The sequence below is a fragment of the Metopolophium dirhodum genome, chromosome 1 (assembly GCF_019925205.1).
Source record: "Metopolophium dirhodum isolate CAU chromosome 1, ASM1992520v1, whole genome shotgun sequence".
Taxonomy (NCBI): domain Eukaryota; kingdom Metazoa; phylum Arthropoda; class Insecta; order Hemiptera; family Aphididae; genus Metopolophium; species Metopolophium dirhodum.
Genome location: NC_083560.1, coordinates 35,236,745 through 35,249,829, shown reverse-complemented (window position 1 = coordinate 35,249,829; position 13,085 = coordinate 35,236,745). Strand labels below are relative to the sequence as shown.

General features: G+C 26.4%; 1 long non-coding RNA gene across 1 annotated transcript; it reads right to left on the bottom strand.

Moving 5' to 3' along the window:
• Positions 1-5,174: 5,174 nt before the first annotated feature.
• LOC132937077 (uncharacterized) lies at positions 5,175-9,688 on the bottom strand. The gene is made up of 10 exons (XR_009663598.1): positions 9,534-9,688; positions 9,369-9,488; positions 8,346-8,430; positions 8,074-8,227; positions 7,827-7,997; positions 7,661-7,755; positions 7,286-7,408; positions 5,739-5,845; positions 5,426-5,658; positions 5,175-5,347 (listed from the first exon to the last, which is right to left on the bottom strand). It is a non-coding gene; the product is annotated as an uncharacterized LOC132937077 (long non-coding RNA).
• Positions 9,689-13,085: the final 3,397 nt, after the last annotated feature.

Below are 13,085 nucleotides of genomic sequence, written 5' to 3'. Positions count from 1 at the left end.
GAACAGTGAACATTGTAAAGTAGATAATTGATTATCCTATTGTAAATATTTATCTTTTGGATTGACCAATAAAAATTAGAACTTATTATTTTAATTAATGTTGTTTTTTTCGTATTAAAAAAAAAAAGTAAATAGAAATCTACTGGTGTCTTATTACAGATCATGTGTGCAGTGTTTAGTTTACCTGCATAAAATAATATCAACACGTTAAAAATAATATTATAGTGTAATAAATTAAAAATAAGCATGTACGTTGTTGTTGATAAAACTTCACCTTATAATAATATATTAACTGAGGTGGTATAGTTAGCTATTTTAATAAATAATAATTAAAAGGATTTGAAATGTCAACTTTCTTTATCCTATCTTTTATTATTAATTATAGCATATATTTATTACGATTGATTGGGATCGTGAGTATAGATTTATAAATGTAGGTTATGTTACTTTTTGATACACCTGAGTCTGCGTGTCCTTATTAATGTGTTGTTGATGATATTTTATTGTTGAAATTGTGTGTAAACTATAATATAGATACATGACAATTTAACTGAATGTTTGTATTTTCATTTTCTATACAGCATAACATTTTGAAAATATGATTCGTTTTTAAGCTGTATACAGACATTTTATAATTTTTTTAGTTTTTTTTTTTCGATTATTTTTTCGTGTATAAAGCAGAGCGCACCTTTTTTTCTAGGAAAATTACAGTTACATATATTATTAGTTTTAAACTTTCTTTTAAATTTTAAATTGATACCACAATTTATTGTAAAGGACATAAACAACAATAATAATAGCAATATGATGACTCTGAATTTAAATACCAATACCCGAATCTCGTGATTATCTTGAGTAATAATTAAAAATATTGGACACGTACCTATACCACTATCATAATATGTAAAAATATAGACTATCGGACTTTTAAATTATTGTCCACATAGAAAGAGATATGGGTATATTTCAATTAATTGGTATACCACTTATCAGTTATTAGAACATTAAAGGTGAAACAAAATAAAAAAAAAATATATAACAGTATGACAACTTAAAAATTTTAATATTAAATAATAATACATAGGTAATATAATCTATATGATATAGTGATATTATTATAAAGTTATTAAATCTTAAATATAAGTAATACTGTAATAGTTAAATAGTAATATAGATAAACGGGTAAACGTAAACCACCGTTAACACTACCACGAAAATTTAGCATCGTGTCTACACTAATTGGTTAAGCCACCCGTATAGATACTATTTATATTTAGTAGACATCAACATTCTACAGACTACCCGGAAAAGCCATGGTTCCTATGCGTGTATTATTAAAAATACTAATAATTAATAATATATAATATGAGCCAATATAATCTATATATACATATTGCCATAACGTCATGATTGAGGAACAGATTTTGGAATTTTGGAATGAAAGAAAAATAATAATAATAACTAGTTAGTTTTTTTTCTAACGAGTTAGAATAGACTTTTTTACACATTAAATTCAACTAGTTAAGTTACAAAGTTAATATGAATTAAAACTAACTTGTTAAATTAAAAAGATACTTAAGAAGTAACTTTCTAACTTAACTTTAACTTTACAACTAGTTGGTGCCCAGCTTTGTAGGTAGGTAGGTAGGCACTTAAGAACATCACTTATTAGTAATCTATTACCTACATTATTCAGTCGCTTGTCGAGTGTGATACGCTGTTAAAATAATATTTTATATTTACCAACCATGTACCAGCTACACATTATTACAGCATGGGTAGGTACCTACTATAGGTCAAATGGGCCAAAATATTATCTTATAGTTTCACCTCCATAACAGTCTCTTGTCATATCTAAATTAACACTTATTACTTTTCACTATGGCAGAGCTTGAAGCTCTAAAAAAAGCACTAAATATGCAAGCACTTATGTACTTAAGACCCCTATAATATGCAATTAAATATGCATTTAAAAAATTCTTTTACAATTTTTTTTAATCCTAATCAAATTAAAGCCCGCAATCCGAACGACTTACTGTGGTGGTGATGTCGATGGTGTACGACATTAGATCGTTAACGATTACCTATCTATTAATAAAATTAATTACAACAAATTATATAATTGGCTTATCGGCAATCCTCAAGCGCTTGCAGGAAAAACGTGTGTTGACGACAGTCAATATGATTATATGGCAAAAATTTTTTAAATATTTATCCAAAAATTTGGACTGTGTTGTTTGAAATAAACTTGTAGGTGTGGAAAAAATTGATTTAAGTCTAATATGTCTCAAAAAGTATAAAATTGGGTATATAAGTGTAAAATATGCCCAAAAACAAAAAAGACTCAAAATATGCATTTATATGCAAAAGGTACTTAAGTAGGTACTCGAGATGATCACTTATTACCTACCTACCTACTAATTTTTAAATACCTACCTAAGTACTTGCAAATTGGTATTTCTATTTACATCATATATAAAATATTTATAGTACCTATACCTATATAATATGTTGCTATGCCGTATTCAAATGCTGATAATGCTAGGTAATATAAAATCTATTTCAAGTCATCACAATTAAATATATGAAATTTAATTTTGCGTATTCGATATAGCTAGGTAATTAATTAATTATAAAATAGGTAGGTACATAATTACAATTTTTTAATTAACAAGTCAGTGAAGCTGTACCCACTTGCCCACTTTTTTATTTATACGTTTATCATTCGTCTTATAACAAAATTGCAATAAACGATATTTTATTTAGGCACTCAATATTCAGTGACATGTGGAGTGTGATACACGGTTAAAATAATATTATATACCTACCGACCGGCTACCAGTTAAACAGTATACAGTACAGGTACCAGATACCGTCAAATGCGCCAACTTAGGCAAAAATATTATCCTACGGTCTCTTTTCAATTCATTAATGTGAAACAAATTGTGTGTTGTTATGTTAACAATATTTAAAATTCTTAGTCACAGTTTTTTTTAGAATCATTTTATGTTCAAATTTTAAAAAAATACGGAAAAATAATGAAAATTAGCATATTTTTTTTTTGAGTTGGGTATTCATACAAATTTTTTTTTTTTAAATCTAAGATTTGAAAATGTAATACAAAATTCCTCATAAATTTGTTTTCTTTATAAAAAAAAAAAATGTCTACATGCAATTAATCAAATAAAATTTTTATGACCGTTCATATTTTTAAAAGTGTTACGTACCCACGTATTAAGTAGTCATATATTAAGTATGTACAGCGCGCCACACGTTTCTAATAATATTTGACACTATAACTAATAAGGCAATTAGTATAGTATAACATGCGAAGAAATTATTATTATTAAAGAAAAAATTATTTACACATGTTTTAGGCATTGTGAAGGTGGTGTATTACATGTGTAATTGACGCATTGATGCATCTCAATATAAATTTTTCGTACATAGAACTAGACTATAAAAAGGTGGATAAGTGGATGTCGCTCTGCTGTACAGTAGGTTACAAGTGGGTCACTGTAATGGATGGTGTTAAATTTGAATTCAATGATATAATATCATTGTATAAAAAAAACGTCAGCCTATGATATTACCAAGTATATTTGATGATATTATTGTGAATAAAGTAATTTATATATAACACGGAGCCTTGTTTTAAATTTTAAATCCTTAGCCATAAAAGTTAAACATTTTATACATTTTTAACTACAAAATAATTAATAAATTATAAATTTGATAAATGTTGTCAAAATTTGAACTTTAAATAATTATAAAAAAATTGTGCTTATGTATTTTTAATATTTTTTATCTGCTATTAGAACGAAATATCAGGAGCCTTATATTAAATTTTCACGCTTTTTTACCCAACAAAACAATTTTTATTGATATTTATAGAAAAAAAAAACTAAAAAAATTGATAACTCACAATGTCCGTAAGCCGCTCAAAAAGAATCAAAATATTTTCAAACTATATTCGGTTATTATTTTTTAGAGTTACAATAAAGACAAAAAATTGATTTTTTCAAAAATTTGGTTTGCAGTTTTTCCTGATGCTTTTTAAAACTATAGGGAACTTTTGATCTTTAACCCCCCCAAAGTAAAGAAAATTGAAGCATTTTTTCTGTCCATAAAGGGGATCACTGATCCTAAAATACATCATTGTAAAAACAAAACATTCATTGCTCCGCTCAGAAAATAAAATATCAAATTATTTTGAAAATTAGATTAGGTCTATAAAATTCTTAGGTACCTATATGTATTGATGCACAGCGCAACTACTACCTATCTAATTTTTTATCTGTACACTGTATTCTATATAAATGTAACTACTATGTAAGCGATGGCAATCTTGCTACTATTCGTAGGGATATAATTTTTTTTTTTTTTGTATTTGTTCATTGAAACGACCTCAAGGTCTTTGTCAATGCTTATCACAAGTGGGTAGTAGAGAGACCATGTGATCTATTTATCTATGTATATATATCAGTATATACATGATACTACCCCCCTTCTCCAAGAGGAGACATGTGCGGTCTTCACTCCCAGTGGAGTGGGACCTAGTTGGAAACTGGATGACGCAATCGGACAACAGCATGGGGATTTTTGGTGGTTGCGTAAAACCACACAATTTTTTTGCACTTTGTTATGAATCGAACCGATGACTATGTGAGTCGTAGTCAACTGCGTGACCACTGCACCACTCCAGCCCCTAAGGGATATAATAAAAAAAAAAGTTGGCAAATAATTGTAGGTATGTGTATAATAAATATTCTATTATTTATTCGTTGGTTATAAATAGTAATTTTGTTATGTATATAATAATAACAGATGTGGATAGAATGGGGAGCTATGGGGTTTGAAGCCCCTTCCCCCTTAAGCAATAGGTAGTTGAATCTTTACATTTTACTATGTAATACTATTTAAGAATATGTATTGAAGTATAAAGCAAAGTATTTTTGAGAAAAAAACTATTGTTTACAGTTATGAAAAAACCTACTGAATATAACTGTATTTGTTTATCTTGAATGCAATAATAGATTTAAATTATAAAAAACACTTTTTATAGAATATTCACAAAAAAAAACAAAAAATGATATAAAAAAATACACGTTTAATCATAAGTTAGTCATATGTTAGACTATTATTAATGCAAATAAGATATAAAATGTGGTGGCCCAATAATGACTACTCAACTAAACACACAGAAGTCAATGTTCCTTCTTGACAATGTATCCATGGACCAGGTATTAGTGGTGTTCGGTTGTACACTTCTATAGCATTAACAAATTCTTCAGATTTCTTTGTCTCTCCGTCAATCACATACAATACACCATCTGATTGGCTAATCCTATATAAAATTGTTATTCAAATTCATTAATTTTTTAGAGATTAATAATAAAAAAACAATTATTATAATTATATTCACCAGGTATGTATCGAGAAATGTATTAGCAATAAACGACCATAATCCATCATTAGTCATCAGGCCTCAATACTGTTAAGAAATGTTGATCCATCACTAACACTGATAGCATACATACATCTTCCAAAACTTCTATATTAACACCTTTGTGATATACAGACAGTTCTTCAACTAGGTAGTTCATGTGTGGGATCATAAAGTTCGCCAGACTTCAAATGTTTTGAAAACGCTCGTATCTATAAAATTAAATGTTTTACAAATTTAAATAAAAAATTTAAATACATATTTGTTTCATATAAACAATTATTGAGTATACCCATCGCAAATCACTTCTATAGTTGTACTAGCTACCCATTTTTAAACAGTAACATCAAAACCTCAACACCGAATCGTTTTTGGAATGGCGAAATGCTGAACTCATTTCTGTAAAAGAAATTGAAAAGCTTCTAATACAAAATTATTAACTAAAAAATAATAATAAATAAAATATATGAATTCATAATGAAGGAATATTTATAAAAATTACATTTACATATAAAATTATTTTTCAGAAGTGGTTCTTGAACCACAATATTTACTGGTATACTACCAAAAAGTCCGAGGTAAATAAGTCCTAGGAAAAAAAGTCCAGAACATATAATTAGGTAAAAGGAAAAATACCATGTGATGCACAATCAAACTTCCAATTAGTATAAATATAAATTGTAACTAAATTATTTACCTGACAGAATTAATAAATAATCTCGTATGTACCAGTAACAAATTTTTTGGACTTTGAACACTGCTTGACTTTTAGTTGCATGTAATAATCAAATACTATTTCTTTTATCTTAATTATCGGGTTTGTCGAGTTTACTCGTACCTATATCTGGTATACATCCAATATACCTAGTTAATATAGATAGAGATATTTATTATCTATAGGAGGTGGACATACTACATCGTGCACATATCGTACATGGGTAACTGAACAGTTGTCATTTTTGTCAGTATAGTTCGACATTTTGTTAGTGTAGTTCAACATTCAGTAAGTGCTCGAAAAAATGTCAGAAAGTTCTTACAAAAAAGTCCAAGATTTAGGGTTAATTAAAATGTATAAAAATAATGACGAATTTAGTCATTTTTGTGGAATGTTGGACGGCCTTGCATTTCCTCCTCTTGAACATGTTTTCGAAGGAATGGCTTACCTTAAAACAATTGTTTCTCCTGAAGGAGAAGATCTTTTTAATTATTTTGACGCAACCTACGTAAATGGACCACTTAGAAAAGTAGGGGCTGGTATTAAATTCAAATTTAAAAAAAAAAGTCCACTTTTTCCATCGAATACTTGGAATGTACATAAAACAACAATGAATGGTGGCCACCGAAAGAATAATATATGCGAATCGTGGAATAACAGATTTAGTTATTTAGTTGGCCCCAGTCATCTGACTATTTGGACACTTATCCGAAAAATGAGATTGGAAGTAGCGGCAGATAAAGCGAAATTAGCTATCGACAGCATGGGAGAACCTGTAAAAAAAAAAAAAATTCAACACATATCTGACTAGTTACTTTATGCCAAAGAATAGCTTATCATTCAATTATCATTGAAGAATTTTTAGAAAAAGTGGGTCATAATACTTGTATCAGAACAAGGCCTAGATAAACATAACAATTATTGAAATTTTTTTTAAAAATATTATTTTAAATATTTTTATACTATATTATTTTGATTTTTTTTTAAGATTATTCTACTAAGTACTCGTACGTAATAATAATCATTGAATTTTTTTTAAACTAATTAATTTAAATATTGTTATGTATATAATATGATATTCCGGACTTTTTTTCCTAGGACTTTCTTACTTCAGACTTTTTTACCGCAATTCATATTTCTATATATTGGTGGTTGATGCTAATAATGGCAAACGCACGAGTTCCATTATACTGGCAACACATTTTTCTCCAATCATATTTTACCCATGTAATAACACATTCAATGGCCTACAACAAAAAATAAATTTAATTAAATTAAAATATGATTAACATTAACTGTTATAGCTATATCTGTAAAGTCTATTTTCCTACATCTGTGTAATATCTATTATTATCCCCATTACACCCATCTACTTATTTTTGTTATTTTATAAAATATACAATTCCAGTAAAGCCACTTTAAGTTGCAACTGTGCATATATAATAGAACATTAAAATACAAGTACTTAAACATCTATAATACTTTTTTTGTTAGCTTACTTTCACCACAAATGGAACAGCAATGTCATTATAGGAAATAATCTCCACACATTTCACAAGATAATGATAAGAACTAATCACCTTTAACCATTTATCTGAAAATATTAATCATTATTTATGTATATATCAGGATGTAATGAATTAAGTTCTATATTATATATCATACAAAAACTGTTTATTGATGAATGCTTCAAAACTTGAGAGAACTCCGTACAACTATGTAAGTTGGCAAATGATTTTATAGAAAGATAATTAGAAGTATCCATTTGTGTTAGTAGAATCTCTGCACATATATTGTACAGTCCAACTTTAAACGATTTGTAGTCGGTAACAAAACCTTGAGAAGGTAATAATAAATAATTTAAATAATTTTGATAGAAGTCCATAACAATTTAAATAATTATTAATTATACCTGTACATTTTCATTGGTGACCAGTTGGCCAGTGTAAATATATAATCTAAAAATAGAAGTAAAACTATAGAATCCAACTCATATTAAGATTTGAATTGTTGCTCTTCTCAAAACTGTTAAAAACAGCTCGGAAGTAGGTATGGACTAGCTGCTACTATAACAGTTTTTTATATCCTTATAATATTGATTCACTCTCAGTTAAACAAAAATAATATTATTATGTTACTAATTTATATTTTACAAGCAAATAAAATCACTTTCAATATACTTACCAAGATTGTGAGTCTTCAAGTAGTCGTCTAACAGAGTGAGGGTGTATTTAGAATATAACATTTATTCATTCAGATCTGTTGGTTTCTAAAAAATTAAAAATGATATATCATTACTTTTTCAACATTATAAATGTATAAATAAGTAAATTTTACTATTAAAAAAAGAGTAACCTTCATACCTAATGTAAATTTAATTAAAACTATGGCATGAGAAAAAAATTTATGAATATCATTGATAAAGTTTGTAAAAAGCCCAAGGGTATATGTGATAAACTGATAAATGTAAAATAGAATTTAAAAAAAAACTTTTAAACATACAAATTCAACACAAAATTAATTCCAAAAATAATAAACTTAAGAATAAAACCAATGTATAGAAATAGTTAGGTATTTGTTTTATTTACATAATATTGTTAGTGGCCTTACCTATTTGTTGTTATTATGAAAATTTAAGTTGTATACAATATTGGTATTATTAACATTATATATTAAAGCTAATATTTCTTGTTCAAATGTCATCAAATAATAATTATAATTATAAAAAACATAATATTAGGTAGGTACCTATATTAGATAAGTTATTTATATTTTAAAAATACAATAATATTCATTACATTTTAATAAAGTTGTTGAAAAAATTATTAGGTGTAAGTATAATAATATTATATTAATATATCAATAGCAAAGATTTGTTTTGCTATAGACTGATAGCACAGAACAATATAGAAGTGACATTCAATCACCCGATCAGGTTATTGTTTACCAATGGTTTGAAGTCTAAAGTCAGCACACCAAACTGAGTTCATACGTTTGTTTACCAAAGTTTACTATTCTCGTGTTATTATAGTTTAGTATTATAGTCATTTGCCCAATTTACAGTGTCCTAACCCTAGCTAATACGCAACTAATTAATTCTGACTTCAGGTTATAAGTACTTTTAACAAACAAATTTTTTGAATAAAAAAAATACACATTTTGTTTTTCTTTAGTATAAAATATAAAATACAAGTAAAAAATACTTACATAAAGTATTGCAATAATTGACGATGTTAATTAGTGACTAGGTAATGTTGAACAAAACAGCAAAATTCACTTTCACGAGTCATACACTTGATGTATTTTTGAAAGTTGTAATAAAAGTACCTAACAAATAGAATGAGATCTACAGGAAAAAAATTTGTATTATACATAGAAGTAAGTTTGACAGGATTAAATGTGTTTTGGTGAACTACAGATGTCTATACTATGGAGTATAATGCATGAACTGCTGCAGTACTATAATAGTATAACTATTTATTTCTTAGGTAACTGAATTTAATTAATTTAAATATAACAATAGGTGTTGTGAGTACCTACAGTAATAAAATTTTATTAAAAACAATGAATATTGATAATTGTATAATGTTATCACATACGTAATACTGCAGCCAATGAGGGCTCGCGATCTGGTACACCAAACGCCAGATTCACTGGTATAATATTAGAGAGGTTCAAAATTATTTAGATTTTTAATTGATTTAAATAATTTTGTTTTTTTTTTTTTTGTAAATATAAATAATCGTTTTGTATTTTCTTATGAATATTGTCATAATGATATCAACTAATTAACAATTCTAGTCATAAACACATTTTATTTTACTTGTATAATAAATACGTATATAATAATTTATAATTTATATCATATTATACGTAATTTATAAGCATTTTTATAACAATAGCGGTGTTCCTCTGCTGTACAGTAGGTTACAAGTGGGTCACTGAAATAGATGGTGTTAAATTTTAATTCAATGATAATATACCTAATATCATTGTATTAGAAAAACGATTCTGAGCGAAAACAGTCAGTCATCCTATAATATTACGAAGTATATTCGATGATATTACTGTGAATAAAGTAGTTTATATATAACCTATTTACATGGAACGTTGTTTAAAATTTTCAACCCTTAGATATAAAAATTGAACATTTTATACATTTTAAACTACAAAATAATTATTACATTTTAAATTTGATAAGTTTTGTCAAAATTCGACTTTAAATAGGTACTTATAAAAAAAATTGTGCATTTATATTTTTAATACTTTTCAACTGCTATCGTAACAATATATTAGGAGCCTTGTATTAAACTTTCACGCATTATTAACCAACAAATAAAATTTTATTGACAACTAAAGAAATAAACTTAAAAATTTAAAACTGACTATGTCCGTAAACAGCTCAAAAAGAGACAATATTTTTTCAACATTTTATGGTGTATAAGAAATGAAAATATAAACATTCAGTGAAATTGTTATGTATCTAGAGTTATTCGTTTTTGAATAACAACAAAATAACAAAATCGCTACATAAGAAATCCAGTGAATATCCAATTTTGTAAAAATATGAACTGTAAACGCTCATAAAAATTTAACTTGATTGGCTTGTAGACATTTTTTTTGTGGATAAAGATAGACAATCTTATGAGAAATGTTGTATTTTATTTCTAATCTTAGATTTAAATAGAAAAATTTAAATGAATTTCTAACTTAAAATAATTTGCACATTTTCGTGAATTTTACGTATTTTGTCAATATTTGAACTTAAAATTTCTTTTCTCAAAAACCGATTTTGCGTAAAAATTCCCGGTTTTTCATATATTTTTTTTTTTGTTTTTAACGGCGCTTTTGTAAACTACTGTGCAATTTTTACTTTTAACCCCCCAAACTAGATTCACTTTCCTATCAGAAAGATACTGTTGAAGAAAATCCAAGCATTTTTCTGTCGTAAAAGGTGATGACGGACACAAAAAAAAAAATAAAAAAAAAAAAGGTGGTTAAGTGGAAGTCGCTCTGCTGTACAGTAGGTTACAAGTGGGTCACTGTAATGGATGGTGTTAAATTTGAATTCAACGATATAATATCATTGTATAAGAAAAACGATTCTGAGCGAAAACGGTCAGTCAGCCTATGATAGAAGCCTATGAAATAAGTATATTTGATGATATTATTGAGAATAAAGTAATTTATATATAACATATTTACGTGGAGCCTTGTTTTAAATTTTCAATCCTTAGCCATAAAAGTTAAACATTTTATACATTTTTAACTACAAAATAATTAATAAATTATAAATTTGATAAAAAAAAATTGTGCCTATGTATTTTTAATATTTTTCAACTGCTATTAGAATGATATATCAGGAGCCTTATATTAAATGTTCACGCTTTTTTTCCAACAAATAAAATTTTATTGATATTTATAGAAAAAAAAACTAAAAAAATGTAAAACTGACAATGTCCGTAAAAGGCTCAAAAAGAGTCAAAATATTTTCAACATTTTATGGTGTATAGAAAATGCTAATATAATCATTCAGTGAAATTTTCAAGTACCTACAGTCATTCGTTTTTTAATTACAATAAAATAAAAAAATTGTTACATGAGAAATCGAGTGAATATCAAATGTTGTAAAAATATAAATTTCAGACGCTCATAAAAATTTAATTTGACTTTCTTGTAGATATTATTTTTTTTGATAAAGGTAGACAAACTTATTAGTAATTTTATATTACATTTTCAAATCTTAGATTTAAAAAAAAAATTTTTATGAATTCTGAACTCAAAATAATTTGCTAATTTTCGTGATTTTTCAGTATTTTGTCAAAATTTGAACTTTAAATGCTTATAAATAAAAACTGTGACTAAGGATTTTTAATTTTTTTCATCTGCCTTTGAAACAATAACCTAGGAGCCTAAACATAAGTTAAATTATAGGCATTAAGTTTAAATAATAAATGAGACAAAATATTTCAATATTTATATACTTTTTATACTTATAAAACAATAATTAATTGAGTAAACTTAAATAAAAAAAAAATGTTCCCATTAAAATTAAAATTGTTTATATTATTCTTTATTATACTGTTGTTTTTTTTTTTTATATATATACTTAGTTATCCTATTTACAATTAATGTAATAAATTTGAATTTAAATTAACCAAGGAAAATTAAATTTAAAATACAACACTTGCCATAAATTGAAGAAATCTCGAAGCTACAAAATAAAATTATTGAATGCTAAAGAAATATTTTAATTTTTAGAAAATGTATTTCGTAAAATTGTATTCTTTTAAAAATCATTATATTTATTTAAAATTTAATCGGTGTATAAAGGTACGTAAAATATTAAATATATCATATTATTATACTAAAGTATTCATAAAATAGTTTTAATAGTTTTAATTATATTTAACATTGTACTTACGATTTGTGTGTTCAGTTGTATATAGGAATTAATAGGATTGGAGGGCTGCAAAAGCGTCGTGACCAAAACCAAATTGCAGAATGAATGATGTTCAGACAAGGCTCAACCTCAACGGCTACGAGGCGGCGGCGGCGGCGGCGGCATAATATAATGTTTATTAATACCGCCTTGCCGCAGTTGAGTGTCTTCTAGTCGCCAACGATCGCACTTAATTTTGACAAATTCTCCATACATGTATTGACTGGTTTTGTGGTTTATCTAGCTATTTTTTAATTATTTCCGGCCGTCGATCATCGCTTATTGTATATTTTAATATCATATTATATATAATATTAATTATATTTTTAAATTGAATTATTCTTTCTAGCAAGGCAAGACCCCGTGTCCCGGCGATCTGTTATTATTACTGTTATTATTATTCAAAAATAATCCGTTCTAAATAAATAAATTACAGTACTAAATGTATTACTTGTTAGTTATTACAATGAATACTTGCAGAC